Source organism: Mastomys coucha, unplaced genomic scaffold (assembly GCF_008632895.1).
Source record: "Mastomys coucha isolate ucsf_1 unplaced genomic scaffold, UCSF_Mcou_1 pScaffold4, whole genome shotgun sequence".
NCBI classification, from domain to species: domain Eukaryota; kingdom Metazoa; phylum Chordata; class Mammalia; order Rodentia; family Muridae; genus Mastomys; species Mastomys coucha.
This window is the reverse complement of record NW_022196910.1, coordinates 41145262-41165053: the sequence shown is the minus strand read 5'-3', so window position 1 is coordinate 41165053 and position 19792 is coordinate 41145262. Positions and strand designations below refer to the sequence as shown.

The window sequence follows — 19792 nt, the reverse complement described above, 5'->3', positions numbered from 1 at the left end:
TCTATTTCTTCCTTGAACACATTTGCTCTCTCTTCTCCCTGGTTTTCTTGAATATAATCAAATTCTTCCTGGTGCAGGATATTTGCTTATACTGTGAATCCTGAGATTGTGCTGTTTACTGGGAAAATTTGTTTCTAGTTGTGATGTGGCTCACCTGTAGCATACACCTTTAATCCCTCTCACTGGAATAGAAACACACCCTTAATGCAAATCCTTTATCCCAATCAAGGAAGTTAAAGTTAGTTTGTAGAAGGTAGCAACCATGTTTGAAAATTTTATCTAATTGGGTGGAAGATAAAGACTTGACAGAATAGGATATGCCCAGCTCTTAAAACAACAGAAAGAAAAGAGAGGCAACTTAAGAGAGAACAGCACAGGGAGAGGAAGAGAAAGGGCAGTTTTACTGAGATAGTTATATAGTGTCAGGTTGCAGAGAGAGAAAGAACATCTAGACACGGGTGAAGACCGAATGGGCCGGATTAGAACATATTGCCAAAGGTAGTATAAGGCCAATCAGAGCAATTCAGTCAGAAGCTGAAAGAAACCAGTGGGAACTAGTCAGCATGGAGTATTTTTGATCCAGAACAGCTGAGTTGATCAGCCAGCCAGAGTTCAGAAAGAACTAGAAAGTGTGAGTACATTCAGCAGTAAATCTCAGAGGGTGAAAATATTCTAGGCCTAAATTAGATTGTATGGATGCTGGAAGCTTCCAGGACAAGGCCTAGGTTAGCAGGCAGAGGCAGTAAACCTCTCAGAAGACAATTACTCCAGGCAAAGAAAAGCAGTTTTACGTGTTTTTTCTTGTTCTTTGTTCTTTGTTCTTTGTTCTTGTTCCTTTATCTTGAGTGCTTGGGTTTGATTAAGATATGCTACACTGAGGGCTCTCTTTGATCAAGTGTACTTCACAAACATTAAACATCCTTGATCTAGTTACTTATATTTTCCCCAAGTTAAGGAGATTTTTCAACTATGTCCTCATTTTATATTCATGCACAAAATTTGATCTTATCAATTTAATGTATGTGTCTCAGAAATTGTCTTTTTCTCTCCTTTTACTTTTTCTACTTATTTTCTCATATTTTTTGAAAGAGCTTTATGAAAGAGCCATCTTCAAGTTCCCATTTTTTTTCTGTACCTAGAGAAAATGGTCAGTGATTGAGATCCCATCCTATTTTTCAATACAACACAAATTAAGTTCCCAGTATCCACATCTGGTTATATACAACTACCTATAGCTCCAGCTCTAGGGAGATCCCACTTCCTCTAATGCACACAGAGAGCACTTTCACTCACATTCACGAATCTTCACACAGATACAGATATACATATCTCTAAAATATTTATTGTTTTTTTTTTAAGGTTTATTCATTTATTATATGTAAGTCCACTGTAGCTGTGTTCAGACACTCCAGAAGAGGGCATCAGATCTCATTACAGATGGTTGTGAGCCACCATGTGGTTGCTGGGATTTGAACTCAGGACCTTCAGAAGAGCAGTCAGTGCTCTTAACCGCTGGGCCATCTCTCCAGCCCCTCTAAAATATTTAAAATCTCTAAAATCTCTAAAAACAATTCATATGCTTAGTCTATAAAATCATTGATTTGAAGATTTTATGTAGATCTTCAAATATGTAGTTCTAAAATTTGTGTTTGTTTCCTATTAGTTGAAGCCCATTTCTGTTGTAGTTCTTAATCTTACTATAAAAATTTCCCTTAAATTTAACTATACAATTGTATCATTATCTGATGAAGCTTTCCTTCAAATTACTTTTCATGTTCTTCAGCCATATTATTTCTTTCTTGTTAATCACTATAGTGTTCATTTTTCTTTGGAAGTTTCTCACAGTTATACTTTTTGATATCTCTTTTGCCAGTATTTTGATATTTGTTGATCTGGTAATTCTGTGGTGTCTACTTCATTAATTGGATAGCTTTTGTAATAAATATTTTTCTAGAAGATGTGTATTTGGGTGTCTGTTTAGAAGGTTTTAATTCTAATTAGATCCTGTCATGAAGTCTTCTTATTTCCTCAGTTGTAATTAATGCAGTGGAGGCAGGAATGATCAGAGTGTACTCATTCAGTCTTGGCGATGGCATGTGATCCAGCATGGAAGTTGGTAGCAGAAAAAATTATTTTATCTTGGATTCTGAGATCATGTAGCCTCTTAATTTGTACTATATAATGTCAACTATTCCTTTTGGCACAAGCACATGAATGAATTAAGTTATTTTTGGCTCATTTGTGTGTGTGCGTGTGTGTGTGTGTGTATGTATGTTTATGTGTGTTTGTATGTGTGTATATGTATGTACAGAAAGAGGTAAGTGCTAAATACCTCTACCCATATAATTTACCTCTATTCATATATTTTAACATTCATTCAAATTGCCTTAGTGATAAAATTTGAGATATAAAAGTACTTATTCTAGTTCCTAATTGTAAATGTAATTTGTATTTCCTCTGATGAAGGGATGGGATGAGAGCTGTACCCAGCTCTGTACCTAGACCATAGTACAAGGTCTAGGCTGAGCCCAGAGTGTTTTCTTCCCTATTCTAAGAATCCCTAGGCCTACAACTGGAAGCTTATAGATTCCATACAAACTAACCTTCTGGAAGCCTAGACATAAAGGCTTCAACTTCATGCCTTTGTCTGCTAACCTAGGCCTACAGTGTTTCAACTTCTAGAAGTTACTGTTGAGTTGAATAAGCTCTTTCTGAATTTTGGCTGGCTGGTTCAACTCAGATCTTCTGGCTCAAACTCCTCTTCAAGCTGACTGATTTGATTTTGCTTCTCTAGGTGTCTGACTGAATTGCTCTGCTTGGCCCCAAACCCCAAACTAACCTGGGAATCTGCTCTAATCTCCTGCTTTTTTTTTTTTTTTTTTTTTTTTTTCATTCTCTGGCTTAGTCTGTCTTCACCTATAAACTGTCTCTGTAAAATTGTCCTGGTAAAACTGCCTTCTTTCTTCTTTCTCTCTGTGCTGTTCTCTTGAATTCTCTCCCAATATCTTGTATCTTCTTTTAAGAGTTGGAAGAGTCATATCTCTGGTTCACCCTTTCAAATCTTCCTCTGATTTGTCACTTTGTGTGCCTCTCTATTAGACTTCACTTTTGAACATGGTTGCTTTCTTCTAAACTAACTTTATCTACATTGTCTGGGATTAAGGATGTGTGTTAAGATGGTATCTGCCTTCCAGCCAGAGTGATTAGTGTGTGGTGTGTCTGCATTCCAGTTGGATCACACAGAGCAGAAAGGTCTTTGGATGTTTCCCCTTTCCAGAGAAGCCATCTTGTTGGATTAACATTCCTCCATACCTGATACATAGGAAATATTCAGTAAGTGTTGAGACTTACTGAGAAGTAAATGTTGTACATGTTTTGAGTAGGACCATGGCATCAACTAAGACTCTGGAAGTCATTACTTCATTTTTAAATGTCAGGAAATAGGAGAAAGACTTGTTCAAAGCAAAGAGCTTCAGTATGAATGCAAAGGAACAAAAGGAAGCTAAGTAACTGAATACAAAGTAGCTTACACATTTGTGATAAAGAGAAACAAAAATCTATAGGAATACATGCTAGAATGTGAAATAAACCATTTTATCCAGAGTCCCTGTGAACAGTGGGTCAAGGAATTGCTATTGAGTGAATAAAAAAGAGACACACAAGATGTTCCTGGTAAAACTTCCAGAATTTAGGTTCTAAAGATATAATTTAAAAAATCTTTTAGCTTTCGAGATTATAATTTAATTATATTATTTCTCCCTTCTGTTCTACCCTCTAAACACTCACATATATTTTCATTGCTGTCTTTCAAATTCATGGTTTCTATTTTTTATTAATTGTTGGTACACATATGCACATATATACACATGAGTGTATATACATATGAATATATACACAGTTTTAAAACACATCTCTACAAATGTCTAGAAGAAAGTTAATGAAACTTTTCAAAATTTTCTTCATTCAATTAAACTCCCTTTAAATGGAAGAATGAATGCTATACAAGAAAACAGTATTTAAGCATTTGAGTCAGGAATGTGGCAACTCTCAGGATACAGAATAAATCTTGATGATGACTGAAAATAAAGTGCTTCATTCTTGTTGAAGATGAACAACTTCACATTTTAAATGTGTCCCAGTGTGAAAAACAAAACCAGAAGCGGTAAGTATACTACTTACAACCTACTTTCAAGGTCAACACAGTGATATTTTTCAGTTTCTATCTACCTTGCAAAATTTATATGGAAGAAAGCTGTATTATAAAAGACATTTATAAATGTTCTTGGAGACACTACAATCATCGTTTCCTATACACTCTTCTCAGTACTACAAATCAAGGAGATAATTTCTTTTTTAAAAAAAAGTGTTGATGTCTCAGGTATATAAATCAGTACATTTGAGTAAACTTTATCATATAAATATACCTTGTATTACAGTAGGATATTTTTAGTATCTAATATATAGATTGGATTTAACATTGTGTTATTGATATCAGAATTTTATTTCAATTAAGTATATGGTTCTCATGTAGCCGGTTTTTAAAGTCCAATTGTATTTTTTTCCACATAATATTTTAATTTGTATTAAGGATTATTGAGTGTTAGATATTCAGTCAATCACACAACACTACTTTCTAATGTTTCTACTATAATTCAGTTTCTATGAACACATTGGGACAAAACAAATCAAAACCTGGGATTCCCAAATTCATATCCTTTCCATGAATATTATGATTTATGGTTTTGTTTTGTTTTGTTTTGTGGGATTCCTGTGTATGGGAGTGAGTGTCTTTGCATCTATGTGTTCCTTGTGTGTTTTCTTTGGTCCTTTTCATTTGTTCACTATGTTCTGTTCCAATTTGTTTGTTTTTATTTTATTTTGTCATATTTTATTATTTTTCTTTATATGCTTGGGTTCTTTGTTTGTTTGTTTGTTTTCAAGATGGGGTTTCTCTGTGTAGCCCTGGCTGTCCTGGAACTCACTCTGTAGACCAGGCTGGCCTTGAACTCAGAAGTCTGCCTGCTTCTGCCTCCCAAGTGCTGGGATTAAAGACATGTGCCACCACTGCTCAGCAACTCTCTGTTTTCTTAGGAGAGAGAAAAACAGTATTCTGATAGGAGGGGAAGTGGGAAGAGTCTCAGAGAGTTGAGGAAAGAAGCATTGTCTCAGATCATATTGTATGAAAAAAAAATCTAATGTCAATGAAAGAAAAATAGAAAATAAATAAAACTTGTAAAGTAAATTAAACTGACAAAAACTCAACAATGAGCAATGATAATGTTTTATTTAAACCAAAATGTGTAAAATGAAAACTAATTGCTACATGAATCATTTAAAATTATTAGGGATAGAATTAAGAATTTGTGCTGTGATTTGATTTGGGTCATTTATACTTTTATTCATGGAAATACTTTTATTAAAGCTGAACATGGATTTCTCTATGGAGGCAAACTCTAAAAACATGTAATTCTTTGGAGTGGGAGTTCTTTCATTTTAAATCTGTGGATACAATATTTTCCTTAACATACATGTTAGATAAAGAATGAAAGGATATGAAATCTATGTTGTTAAATACTGAATAATAATGAATTAACTATAAGGTAAAATTGTTTGTGTTACTTATTGGCTTTTTAAGTTAAGTCCAAATTTGAGAAGAAGCAAGGCACATTTAATAAACCACGTAACCCTGAAGAATAATTTGTTGCAAATAGGACCTTACTTATGAACTGTAGTGATAATTGACAACTTAACAAATATTTTAGAAGTCTGTACCTTGAAGAAAAGAGAACAAGATCATTTATATATAATGTTCCACATGATTTAAAATAATACACAAATTATTTACATATACAACTTGAAAATAATTAGGATTTATCTGGTCAAATATAATATAACATTTATTTTAGTTTTCTGCATTATATGGAAACATAAGTGTTTGCTTTTGTGGACAATTCCCATTGAAATGGGAGCTTGTAAGTTCTAGAAAATCTTTGATAATGCTTCAGAGTGTTTTGACATTGAACTCAATAATATTCATACAAGTATTTCATAGAGAACAGACAATCTTGAGCATTGTATATGAGAGTTTAAAAATTTTTTGTCAGTTTTGTTTCATAATTTTGAAGTTTTACAAAATAAGTACAATTTGCTACATTCATCATTACAATGAAACTAAAGAATTCATAAAATCTTTTGTCCAGGATAAGTACACTTCATGTGCAACAAATATTATTACAAGTTGCTATGGTTTTCCAATTTTGACACAGTAGATGGCAGAGCTAATAGTTCTTTCCTAAAGAAGCTAAGAAGACACTGTGAAAAATACGATAGTTATAAGAACTTTACAGCAAGTGACAGACAGTGGTACTTCAAGGAAGTAGACACATTATTCAGCATTATAAAGAAATAAGCCATTAAATCACAAAACAAATGGAAGAATCTGAAAGATTCTTCAATACATGTTTCTGAATGAAAGAAGCCAGTCTGAAAATACAGTATACAGCATGGGTAATTTTTACTATGAGAGAGTCAATGTTAGGGAGGTGCTAACAATATAAACAGTTGGCATGATTTGGATTTTGATAAAGACAGAATAATTACAGGGATATTTGGGGCATCTGAGTAAATGCTTTCTATGATATTATATAGATTGATACATTTCATTATATGCTTCCTAAATCCACAGAGTATCTAACACTAAGAATGAACCCTAATGTAATTATGTACATGGGTTAACTGAGACATGGACATTAAGATAGTTTTCTTTGTCTGTTTTTTTAACTGGAGTAAATGCTAATGTTCTGAAGGCAGAGTTTGCAGTGTAGGAGCCTAGGCATGGCTCCAAACAACTGGCATTTAGGAAAACTTTTTATTTTTTCTCAAATCCCCAACTCTATAACTACCCCAATTAAGTAGTTTTTAAAAATAAAATTGTTGAAATGTGAAAAAAAGAGAAGGTCCATACATTAAAAAAAACATGAAAACAGGTATCCTTTAATGTTCTTGGATGTTGTAGCTCTGTTCTGATCACAGGTTTTCTAACTGATTATACTGTTCATAATCTTAAATTTTGACGGAGAAGAGATTGTGGAATCACAGTGAGACAGGGTGAAAGCAAAACTCTAAGAGAACCTTTCATGTAGAGAGGACCCCAATAAGCCACTCCATCCATGAAGGATGAATGAAATTAAATTTAACCATTCTGTATTGCCAGGCACTTGTTGACTGGAAAGAAATGAAATGTTTGCAAATGAGTGGCTTCATGAATGTGGCTTTTCTTATAGAACACACACAAATAGAAATTCTTCTCATGAATAATTTATTCTAAACCTCTGGCTCCTTTGAAATGGTCCTGGATGCTGAAAAATGTTATACTTTTCTCTGGTAAGTGCAATATCATTTAAAATTCTAAAACAATAAGTATACAGAGTAAAATCAGGGAACACATTCAGTAACAATACACTACATGAGAGGGTCAGGAGGTGTAGCACCTGATGACTCAGACCAACAGAAATCTGGAGTGATGCAAACTCAAATGTACAGTGTTAACAGTAAATTTCTTTAAAATATAAAGTACATTTAAAAATATGCACGAGTAGCCAGGCAGTGGTGGTACACACCTTTAATCCCAGCAATTGGGAGACAGAGGCAGGCGGATTTCTGAGTTCAAGGCAGCCTGGTCTACAGAATGAGTCTAGGACAGCCAGGGCTAGCTCGAAAAACCAAAAAAAAAAAAAAAAAAAAAAAAAAAAAAAAAAAAAAAAAAAAAAAAAAAAAAAAAAAAGAAAAAGCACGAGTAACCTAAAATCAATTTATAAAAAAATGTAATTTCAGAAAATAGAATGCAATTATAACGGGAGAAAATCATAACTCAACCAGTCACTAAACAAAAACAAACAAATAAATAAATGTTTTTAATAGAAAAAAAGGTTGTATTAAGCAGAGCTGGGCAACATTGACCATGTATACTCAAGAGAGAACCGGAACTGTACCTAACAAAATGATAAATAATCTTGAAACTTTCTGTTTATTTCTGCAGCATTCTTTTTTAAGTTTTTTAAAATTTGCATATACTAGACATATAATAAAAAGGTTACTGGGAAAAAAAAGCTTTAATGTAAGTTGAGTGATAAAAGAGTTATGGAATACCTAGGGGAAGTATTGAAGCAACTGAAGTTGGTGGACCCCATAGAAGACCAACAGTGGCAACTAACCGGGACCCCTGGGAGCTCCCAGAGACTCAGCCACCAACCAAAAACAATACACCAGGTGGTTGGAAGCTCCCGAGCACATATGTAGCTGAAGACCACCTTGTCTGGCCCCAGTGGCAGATGATTTGTTCAGTCCTATAGAGACTTGGTGCCCCAGAGAAGGAGAATTCCCCAGGGTTCACCCTTTCAGCGGCAATGGGAATGGGAGATAGGGTGAGTAACTCTGGGAGGGCGGACCAGGAATGGGTACGACATTTGGAATGTACATAAATAAAATAATTAATTGAAAAGGATACAGAGGAGATGGTTATTTGATATCAATATTTAATTAATGAGTTAATTAATTTATATATTACGGGAGGGTATATATTTATACATGTATGGTATGTATCTGTATGTATGAAAGCCAGAGGAGAGTGTTATCTTTCTTGGAGTAAGAGTTCCAGACATTTGTGACACGGTTGGCTATTTATTTGGGTGTTATCATATGAGGTTTATGCCTCGTGACAGTATAGCCATCTCCTCTATGCACTGAGATATTTATCTAGTTCTAAAGTTGACATTCATACAATCATTAATGATAAGTGACAGATTGTTGGAAAGGCATGTACTTTGAATAGTTAATGATATGATCATAGAACAAAATCTGAAAGGAATGGTAAATTTAGTCTAATTCAATCTTCAAGTGAATCTTCTATGGTTCACATGGTTCCTGGAAACATGCGACACAGCAGATAGGAGGCAATCTTATACCATTCAGCTCAGTGCTTTTTAATCCCAGCTACATAGTAGAGTATAAAATGATGAATTTCAATATGTAACAATCCCTGAGTATCTTTCTACATCAATTACATAGGGATCTTACTGAAGGTTAAAAAGCATTCAGCCATAAGAAGATCTTATATTTAGGTTGGGCTGACTTATTATTTGAGAACCATTTCTTTAATCTCAGGATCTGCTTATGTTGGTTGCTATGGTTGCTAAATCAAAATTTGGAGGAATTAGCAATGTGTAAGCCATGTGTTCTATTATATGGGTCAGTCATAGGGGTGTAGAAGTGTTCATAAGCATTGCTGATCCATTCTGATTCTCCATAGAAAAAGTGATTAGAATTAATTACCAAAAATATGATCTTGCTTATAGTCTAAAAAGTTAATTAATATTTACTTTGTGATGAACAGTCTAAGAGGACATTTATTGAGGGTGTTTTAAATTTCACATATTGCCTTTGCTTTAAGAGGTAAAAGTTCCAGCCAAAAACTGGAGATCACAAGGGGTGAATGCTTAGTCAATGTTACAACTCCTGTCCATCATAGACAGGTCTTCCTTAACAGCAAAACTTGACCTTATGCAACAAAGTACAAATACTTATATTCTGTATCAAAAAGCTGTTGATCCTAGCCAAAGTGGGAAGGTTAAGATGAAGTTCTTAATTATTTTACTGTCTTCATTAGGATCTTTCAATTTCCTCTTGATTCTGCTCAAGCACACTGTGAATGGTGGGCACCCAGCATCTGTCTGTTTTCTTTTCTCTTTTTTATTTATTTATTTTTTATTGATTTAAGTTTTATTGCATTATGATGAGAAAAGATACATGATTTCAATTTATCTGAATTTGTTAACATTTAAAAACATATTTTAAGTAAATAGAATTAAATCACATTGTTTCCCTTTTGTACCCCAACTCCTCACAGAGACTCCCCTACAATACCTACAATACCTTTTTTGTCATATCCCTTAAAATTTATAAAATATTATACCAATAAAAATGAGTATTATAAAAGTTGTTTGATATAAAATAACAATCAATTTAACAGTCTTACGTAGATGTTTGTCTATAGCAATACTGAAAATATATGTTTTTCTTAATATAAATTTTAAATAACCCCAAAATTTAACTGTATATTTTGTAATAATACATTACTACTAGTATTTTCTTAAATGAACATAAATATATAAAGTCTTTTTGTTTCTTTGTCTGTTTGTTTTGTATTTAGTAGAGCTTAAAATCTGGCTCTTACTGTGGTACAAGCCCCAAATAAGAACAATTTTTAGACACTGGATTTCATTGTAATAAGGCTGTACTTCAATGATCCTCATATCACCAAAGGATTTTACCTCCATCATAGCTAAGCTGAGAGTTGACAATTCTGCTGCTCTAAGGAATGAATTATAGCCCCCATTTTTGGGTACAGACTTCCTGCTATGGTCAAAACTATTTGACCTGAGTGAGTGACTTTATTCTCAGTCCACAGAGAACAGCTTACATTCATTTAAGAAATTGTGAGTGTTTTAAGATGGTCTATCCATAAAGTCATTCACCAACTGTTTCAATGAACAATGGTTCTGATTGGAGGGTGGCACAGACATTAGGTGAGGGTAAGAATTTGGTTCATTGGCTGTGATCATGTGGAAAAGCATTCATCTCAGAGAAAGAGTAACTTATAAAGTCCTCTTCTTCAAACGATACAAGAGTTACAAATGTCAAGCAAAGCATTCAGTCTCACTCTTTGTTGTTCTCTTACAATCAACCTCCTAATTTAATTGTCTACATTTCTTTTGGCTATATAAATACTTTTGAAATATGTAAGCTGTTCTGAAAACCATAGTATAGTATAAAAATATGAAATAAACAATACTACTCATAGAGAGGCAGACAGGAGAAGCAAGATTTCAAGACCATTATGTTGTACACAGCAAAACACTGTCATGTACCAACAAGCTGTAAGTGTATATGGATTGTACAATATTGGACCTATTTCTCCAATTACAAAATTAGAGAGACCATTGGATGACAGTCAACAAATTTCTAATTCCTCATATTTTTGGATTTCAATCAATTAGGATACGTTGGTAATAATTTTCATATTAAGATATTAAGAAAAAGTAATTGTTACATCCTGTTGTTTTTGTTGTAAGAGGTGGAATTAGGTTGAAAGATTACTTTCTTGCTTCTTCTAGGTTGTAGTTTTGTTCCTTATGTTGATGTTTTCCTTCTATTATCCTTTGTAGGGCTGGATTTGTGGAAAGATATTGTGTAAATTTGGTTTTGTCATGGAATATCTTGTTTTCTCCATCTATAGTAATTGAGAGTTTTGCTGGGTATAGTAGCCTAGGCTGGCATTTGTGTTCTTTTAGAGTCTGTATGACAGCTGCCCAGGATCTACTAGATTTCATAGTCTCTGGTGAGAAGTCTGGTGTAATTCTGATAGGCCTGCCTTTATATGTTACTTGACCTTTTTCCTTTACTGCTTTTAGAATTCTTTCTTTGCTTAGTGCATTTGGTGTTTTAATTATTATGTGGTGGGAGGAATTTATTTTCTGGTCCAGTCTATTTGGAGTTCTGTAGGCTTCTTGTATGTTCATGGGCATCTCTTTCTTTAGGTTAGGGAAGTTTTCTTCAATAATTTTGTTGAAGATATTTACTGGCCCATTACACTGAGAGTCTTCACTCTCTTCTATACCTATTGGCCATAGGTTTGGTCTTCTCATCGTGTTCTGGATTTCCTGGATGTTTTGGGTTAGGAGCTTTTTGCTTTTTTCATTTTCTTTGACTGTTGTGTCAATGTTTTCTATGGTATCTTCTGCCCCTGAGATTCTCTCTTCTATCTCTTATTTTCTGTTGGTGATGCTATCATCTATGACTCCTGATTTCTTTCCTAGGTTTTGTATCTCCAGGGTTGTCTCTCTGATTTCTTTATTGTTTCTATTTCCATTCTTAGATTCTGGATGGTTTTGCTCATTTTCTTCACCTGTTTGATTGTGTTTTGCTATAGTTCTTTAAGGGATTTTTGTGTTTCCTCTTTAAGCGCTTCTAGCTCTTTACCTGTGTTCTCCTGTATTTCTTTGAGAGTGCTAGTTATGTCTTTCTTAAAGTCCTGTATCATCATTATGATAAGTGACTTTAGATCTGAATCTGCGTTTCCAGTGTGATGGTGTCTCTAGAATTTCCTATGGTGGTAGAATTGGGTTCTGATGATGCCAAGTAACTGGTTTGTGTTGTTTATTTTCATATGATTGCCCCCCGCCATCTGGTAATCTCTAGTGCTACCTGCACTTGCTAAATCTGACTGGAGCCTGTCCTTCCTGTGATCCTGGTTGTGTCAGAAATCCTCAGAGTCAAGCTGTCTCTGTAATCCTGTGATCCTGTGCTTGTTAGAGCACCTGGGGATGGAGCTTCCACTGGGTGTTGTGGGATTGGATGTGAAGCTTGTGCCCAAGGTGTGCTCAGGGCACAGGCTAACCCAGTCACTCCAGAAGCAACCCTAGCCACTGGGCTGTCAGAGTTCCTGTGTGCCTAGGTCCTGCTGGTCCCAGTTACTCCAGTGGTGGGACAGATGTTGTGTCCTCCTCACCTCTGATCCTGGGCATGTCAGAGTGCCTGAGAGTGGAGTTTCCTCTTGGTGCTGTGAGACTGGCTGCAGAACTCGTGCCCAAGGTCTGCTCCAGGCACAGGCAGGCCCAGACCCTGTTTTCTTTTCAAATCTCCTAAAACTGTAAGTCTTGTTCTGGAAGTCAAACTCTCCTTCTGGCTGGCCCAAATATTGGATATGTTCTTTGCCCAGTGTGAGATTCTGGAGGAATTCTAGTTTCTTGGGACACATTGTTTAAATGGTTTAATGGTCAAACTGAGTGTTACAGTTTTTTTAAAAAATAATTAGTATGTCGGACAAAAATATTGGTGAAACATATTATGGTGATACATAGCTTCTAGACTAAGGTGTGGGTTTGACAGTATGTCTAACTGTATCCCCAGATTGTATGATAATGAGAAACAAATCAATATACTGTACTTGGTTGCCATAATTTAACTCAGTATGGGTGGAACTGTATCTATTTTATTAAGGCTAGTTTTTGCTAGGTATCACTAATGCATGTTCTAAACCATTGGTTCTCTACATTACTCATGTTGCAATCCTTAACACAGTTCTTCATGTTGTGGTTAACCCCAAACCAAAAAAAAAATTTACTTCATTGCTACTTCATAACTGTTATTTTGCTACTGTGATGTATTTTGCTACTGCTATTGTTAACCTAAATATCTGATATGTGGAATATCCGATAAGTGATCCCAAAATGATCAGGATCATATGTAAAGAACCTATATAATCTGAACAATGTATGGTCTTTAGGGAAATCAGACCTATGAAATGGTTCAGGGCTAATTGTGCTTGCCACTAAACTTGATGGCCTAAATTGGATTCCTGGGAAAACATGGTAGAAGGAGAGAACCAACAACCAAAAGTCTTGCCCTGACCTCTACCTGTGCACCATGACATGCACAAGCATTCACCTGCATTCCCATGCATCCACATGCATGCACACAGATACTAAATGTGTGCTAAATACATAAATTTTAAAAATAATATCATTTCATTTCATTTTTCCATGATATTCTACAAAAATTTCTCAAACCACACTTTTGTGAGCAAGCATTATAAAATTTTATGGGTTAAGAAGCACCCAGGCTCAGATTCAGAGCTTTGAGTTGGTCCACCCAACACCTGCCCTATCTGTGATCTGCTGAAGTACATGAAGAAGCTGGTCCTGCAGAACCAAAGTTACAGGATCTCCATGACTCAAGGCAACAGTGGGGTAATCAAAAGGAGTCTCAAGGAGACTCCATTATTGACGTGTAGAAGAAGTCAGAGTCCTTGAACCAGACCAAAGTCTCATTGCAATGAACATTTGCAAATAAAGCTGTTTTAGGCAAAAGTGTATATTGCCTGACATACCACAGTTTACAATGCCACAATGAGGAGTAAATATGATCGATAAGCAGTGGAGTGGGGGAAGAAGGGGCAGAGGAGCAAAATGGTATATGCACTGCAGAACTGGAGAGGCACCAGCTGCGAAGGAGAACTCTGTGTTTGACAGAAGAACACGTCATTGCCCAGAGGGGTAAGTGAGATGGTTTATTTATTTTAATTGTTGCTATATTTTTATTTTTTACTTTCTTTTGCAGGAGGAGGGTGTTATAAGGATAGGGGACAGGTATGGAAAGACTGGAAAATGAGTGGGATTGGAGTGAATGATATGAAATTCCAAAAATAATCAATAAAGATAATTTTTAAAAAATGAATCACAAAACAATATTATCACTCAGAATGTTTGTGCTCCAAAAATAAAAATGAAAAGGCTTTAAATATATTTCTGTGCCATATTTTTATATTGGTTTCACAAATTCAGTCAGCAGTGTCTCGCACACACTGAGACATCTGTCTTCAATTGGCTTCCGAGCAGGAACATTGTTTAAGAGTAATTAGATCATATGAATTCAAATCTTGACTCTGCCCATTATCACTTGTTACTACTGGCGAGTAGCTGGGAGGCTGTATCTGTAAAACCATGATAACGTTTTATTTATTTCATTGTGCATTTCCTCGCAAAACTGGATAAGAAGCAAATTTATACTTTATATTGTCAATAAACTATTACTCATTCAATTGTGGTGATTGATATATTAAGTATACCCAGTTAAAGGTTGTACTACATGTGGTCCCACAACTCTCCACAATGTCTTATTAACAATTCACGTAAATGAACCACATGATGTTCCTTTCAGTTCTGTCAGTGTTTTCAGCAATCTTAACCGACTCCAATGTCCTCTTACTGGATAGGAGATTTTTTTTTTTTTAAGTAGAAACTTTTCCACACTTTTCTTTCACTCTATTCATTTATTTTTCATTAGAATGGAAATTTTGAATACATTTTGTATTACACCTGGATACTTTTCCCACTAAAATTTTATTTCCTATTTAAACAAATCAATCCTTCAAGACATGGCAGGAATTATTTTGTTGACCACCTATATCAAATAATATGACATTGTAGATTAATCAATGTTCTGTCACATGAATATGATTTCTATAACTGGTAAATGAAATGTTCCACTTTAGCCATGTACTAATCAATGGAAGGTGCATATGCAATTATAATCACACATTTGTGAGGTTTGGGGGCAAGTTGTTTATGTTGCTGAAAGAGAAATTGGGGATTTCTGACCATGCTTGTACACTTTTCAAAGAAATTAGATAAAATGGAATGATTTTGTAGTAAAGGTCAAACTAAATCTCTTTGATTGGAAGTTAATCTTGATTTACTTAGCTCCTTCCAAGAAATACTTTAGTTTCAATGAAATGAATGAAAAGAGTGTATTTTTTCCTTCAAAAATGCATTCTGCTCTGTTCTTTCTGAGGTGGAGAGAAGGTAGATATAACATTTACTACTCTTTATTTAGATAAAGAACTGGGCTAATCTGGATTTGGACACTTAAGCACAGTAATATAATTATTGTGCTTAGATTCAAGTAATGAAAGGACATGAGCAGATTTAGAACATTCAATTACTGATGGAGATCCAGAAGATGACCTACATTTAGGACTGTGTCATTTTGGCATATAAGAATTCTTACAAGCACTTGGAAGGCAGAGGCAGGTGGATTTCTGAGTTCGAGGCCAGCCTGGTCTACATTGTGTGTTCCAGGACATCCAAGGCTATAGAGAGAAACCCAGTCTCGGAAAAACCAAAAAAAAAAAAAAAAAAAAAAAAAAGAATTCTTGCAAATCTAGCAAGACAGTATTTCTTAATCTCTCTCAGAAACTTAATGAAAAATTCAGACCCATTACTGCCTCTTTTACGTTTTCAAGACTCTTCTGTTCATACTTCCCTGTATCCACAAAGGCACTGAGAGTGATATGTAAAAATACTGATGAACAAATAATTTATAAATCAAGCACAAGATTAAATACAATAAATCCTTATTTCAAAACTATTGTAAGTTAGCTTACTAATGACATACAATTATATACAATGGCTAAAGTTACATTTAGTCAAATGAAATATTTTACTTTCAGCAACATGTATGAAAATGAACAAGGAAATATTTGCATATTACTTTTTAAAAATAGAGGTTGATGTTATATTTTTAAAAGCATAACAATATTTTAATGTCATTAAATATGGAAATTTCTTATCATGGCTGATCATGATAGTCACTGGCCAAGATTTATTTATGTTACCTGTCATGATCATGTGTTAACAATACTGTCCATAAGGAAGTTAATCTTTTACGAAGTGATATGCTTTACCCTCAGTTAACTAATATGAAGAAAAACATAAATTAACATTGATAAATGTTCTTAGAATTTCTCATATTTGTAATGTGTATATGATATCCTGCTAATCATTTTGGGTATATTTTTGTCTTTTCATTCTTATTTCCTTTTGATCATTTCATAAAAATATTAAATATTTTGATCATTTTGTTACTCCTTGAACTTATTCCATGATCCTCTTGTATTTCTTTCTCAAATTCATGCCTTCTTCTTCTACAACTGTCAATGGCTTATATATGTGAAGCCATTGAGTCCAGTTAGCATTCCCTGGTGTGTGTATGAATGTGTGTATGTGTAAGACTGACCTCTTGGGGATGGGCAACCTACCCTTTCCTGACAAAAATAACTCCCTCTTCCTAGCATTCATGTTACTTGAAGCACTTTAAATAGGTATGTGTCTTTATGAGCCTTTCTCCAACCTATAGTGGATGTCCATGAATGCATGTATCTTCAGAAAAATAGTTGGTTAAGATTTCAACATGGTATATAGCATTCATATAATGTTATACCCATATTTGAACATGAATAACATTCCTGTCCTATCCAGATGATAATACTGTACATCATTCCTCTTGCTCTTTTGATTCTCAAAATCTTTCACTCTCTCTTACTTGATGCTTTCTAAACCTTCCCATTTGGGGTTGGGACTCTACAATCAAGTATTCTTTCCATTTTGAACAGTTGTTCTCTGTAATAGCTAAAGACAGAAAACAACTTAAAAAGCATATTCCTTATGTGTGAAAGAGTGTTTTCTTCTAATCCTTCCCTGTGCCCTTGTGTCAATTGCTCATTGTTACTTTCAAGGAGGAAGACTGTCTTCACAAAAGATATATTTCACAGCTGGAGCAAAAAACTTATTGTTGTTGATGCAAAGAAATGGAACAGAAGGTCACTGTGGTTCAATAGAATGATGACCATTCCCAGAGCTGATGTGTTCTTGTTCTTCATTGTGAAATCCAAGCAAATGCATGATGTCCAGAAATCTGTGTTGATATTGGAAGAATACCAAATAATGTCTGTGATTATCTGATTGGTGTTTGTATTGAACTTACTGTACAATTGCAGTTTTGATGTATGTAAGTCCAGCTTTAAAAAGTCTACAGAAGGATTTACTGTGTACGTTTAAGAGGGAGCAAGAAAATTTATAACTGTACTTTCTGTATTTTTTTTTTCCAGAAATGCCCTTACAAACCATGTGAGTGTTTAGAAGTGGGTCCATTCAGTCAGAATGGGGAAATACAAAGGAAAATTGCTTAACAACCTACTTCAGAAATAACAAAAGCTTGGGGTTTGAATGTGTCTCTAAAAGTGGGCCAGGATCAGCAAGGGTTCTCATTTTATCTAAAATAGGTTCCTTAAAGCTTAAGTACTTCAAATATGTCAAAGATTCCATGGCTTTCAAAGTGGTTTCTTTTCTTATTTAATAAATGTCTAAAAGCCAAAATACACTAAAGGGGGATGTTACAAAGTTCATCCTGGGTGGCCCTAATTAAATTTTGTGCTATGCTTCATATGGATAAGTACTTTAAAAGTCTTTAACAAGAAATATTGATCTTTTGAAAATTTATATATTTCCTAACTTTTTTGTAGTTTTTCTTTTGACAGCTATTGTTATAAGTCATAGAGTTTTAAAGGTTAAAATATATCTAGTCTGATAAAAGATATTTTAGGGTATACTTGTATTCCTATTCCCAAAAACAAGCATTTCTGGCCGAAGAATTAATAAATAAAATAAGTATGCTTACTTATTTTCAATAACTATGTTTTTTAAAGTTAAATTTAATTTCTTCATTTACATGTTAAAATTACACCAATAAACAATAAAATGCATACACTAATGTTGAGAAATTAGCTTTTCTAATTTATTTTAAATGGTAAGTTGCACATAGGGTAGAAAAGCATGTACCTTATGCAATGGCTTCTATCTCATCTATACCATGACCTAAGTTAATGTGCATTTTGTTTGTTTGGCCCCCTCCCTTTTAACCCCCATGGAATCCCACATAATTCAGCCTTGTTTTCTAGGACATCAGACTGTGGGTAATGTTTGACTACCAAATTTGTCATTGATACCATTTTTTTTACTAGTTGAAAGTTTCAGCCATTGACAACTACTTTTAGAACAAAAGCCTCAGAAATAGTTTTTTTTTTTTTTAATTCCTTTTCCTTTGGAGGCCCTTATGAAAATTTTTCTTGTGCTCTTATGGAATTTGTGTGTGTGTGTCTCTCTCTCTCTATGTATGTGTGTGTGCACATGTGTGTGTTTCTTGTACTATTTCTTTGGATTTATTTCCCTTTTGATTGTTGCCTTTTTCCTATTCTGCTTTTTTAAATGCCTGTTTATTTTCTAAAGAGTGTGTGAATTTGGGTGGGTGGAGAGTTGGGTCTGAACTGGGAGGAGTTTGAAAGGGGAAAGTACTATGATCCCAAAGTACTGTATAAAAAGAAATTCTCCATTAAATAAGAAAAATTGAAATAATCATGACAGCCTTTCAGTTTAGTTTCTTTCAATAAATTATAGAATTGTGTAAATATTATTAGAATTGAAATCAAACATCATGTATTCATTCCTCAAATCATATAATAATATATGAAACTGGAAAATAATGTTTCATGTTAAAAAATAAAGATATTGTTAAAATAATTTTTCATAAATCTATAGTTCAAAGGTACATGACACATATTGAAAATATGACTATATATATAACTTTTATATATTTAATTGCTATGGAAGATGTTTATCACTCATTGACAAATACATGTTTTTTTTTTTTTTAATACAGTTGTTTTCTGTTTAATAGGAACAAGCAGATTTTGAAAAATCATCTAGGAAATATTGCATTACTTTATTTCATCAGATATAGTAATATCAATATTTGAGTTTTTGATTCTTTTATATTAAGTTAACATTTTGTTTTTTTAATAGATTTTGTTGAAAATAAATAAGTCTGATAAATCAACAGAAAGGGAGAGGAGGAGAAAGAGGAGGAGGATGAAAGAGAGAATAAGAAATAAAGATGTGAAATTAAGATCAGGGGCCATAAAGAAGGAATAGACAATAAAACATGGGATGGAGGACCCTAACAAGTGACTTTACATTACTTAGATTGTCCAGCTTCTGAAAAAATAAATTGTTGCTATTTGGTTCTCACATACTGGTAGAAGGAACTATACCACTGGTGGGACAGGAGAACATAGGACCTCATGCTTTCCTTATAGAAAATTACATTTTTCTGAGAATATACCTATGATTTCAACATGTCTTCTCCAAAATTCAGAAATGAAATTTAATCGATAGTGTCTTATTACTCTAATATACCTGAATCATGGCAGTTCCTTCCTCATGGCCAGTATCAAGGTCTTCGGAAGGACAGTTCACGCGGCACTATCTCTATCACTCTCTCTCTACCATAGAGGCGGCCTTCCTCCACACTGACAGGCCATTCCATGTGACCTTCTATCACT

General features: G+C 34.2%; 1 long non-coding RNA gene across 1 annotated transcript in view; it reads right to left on the bottom strand.

Moving 5' to 3' along the window:
- Positions 1 to 19718, bottom strand: part of LOC116076001 — a 26317-nt gene extending 6599 nt beyond the window's left edge. Inside the window, exon 1 of the long non-coding RNA XR_004112776.1 lies at positions 19647 to 19718. This is a non-coding gene — a long non-coding RNA (uncharacterized LOC116076001). The remainder of the gene's footprint in view (positions 1 to 19646) is intronic.
- Between the last annotated feature and the right edge of the window lie 74 nt (positions 19719 to 19792).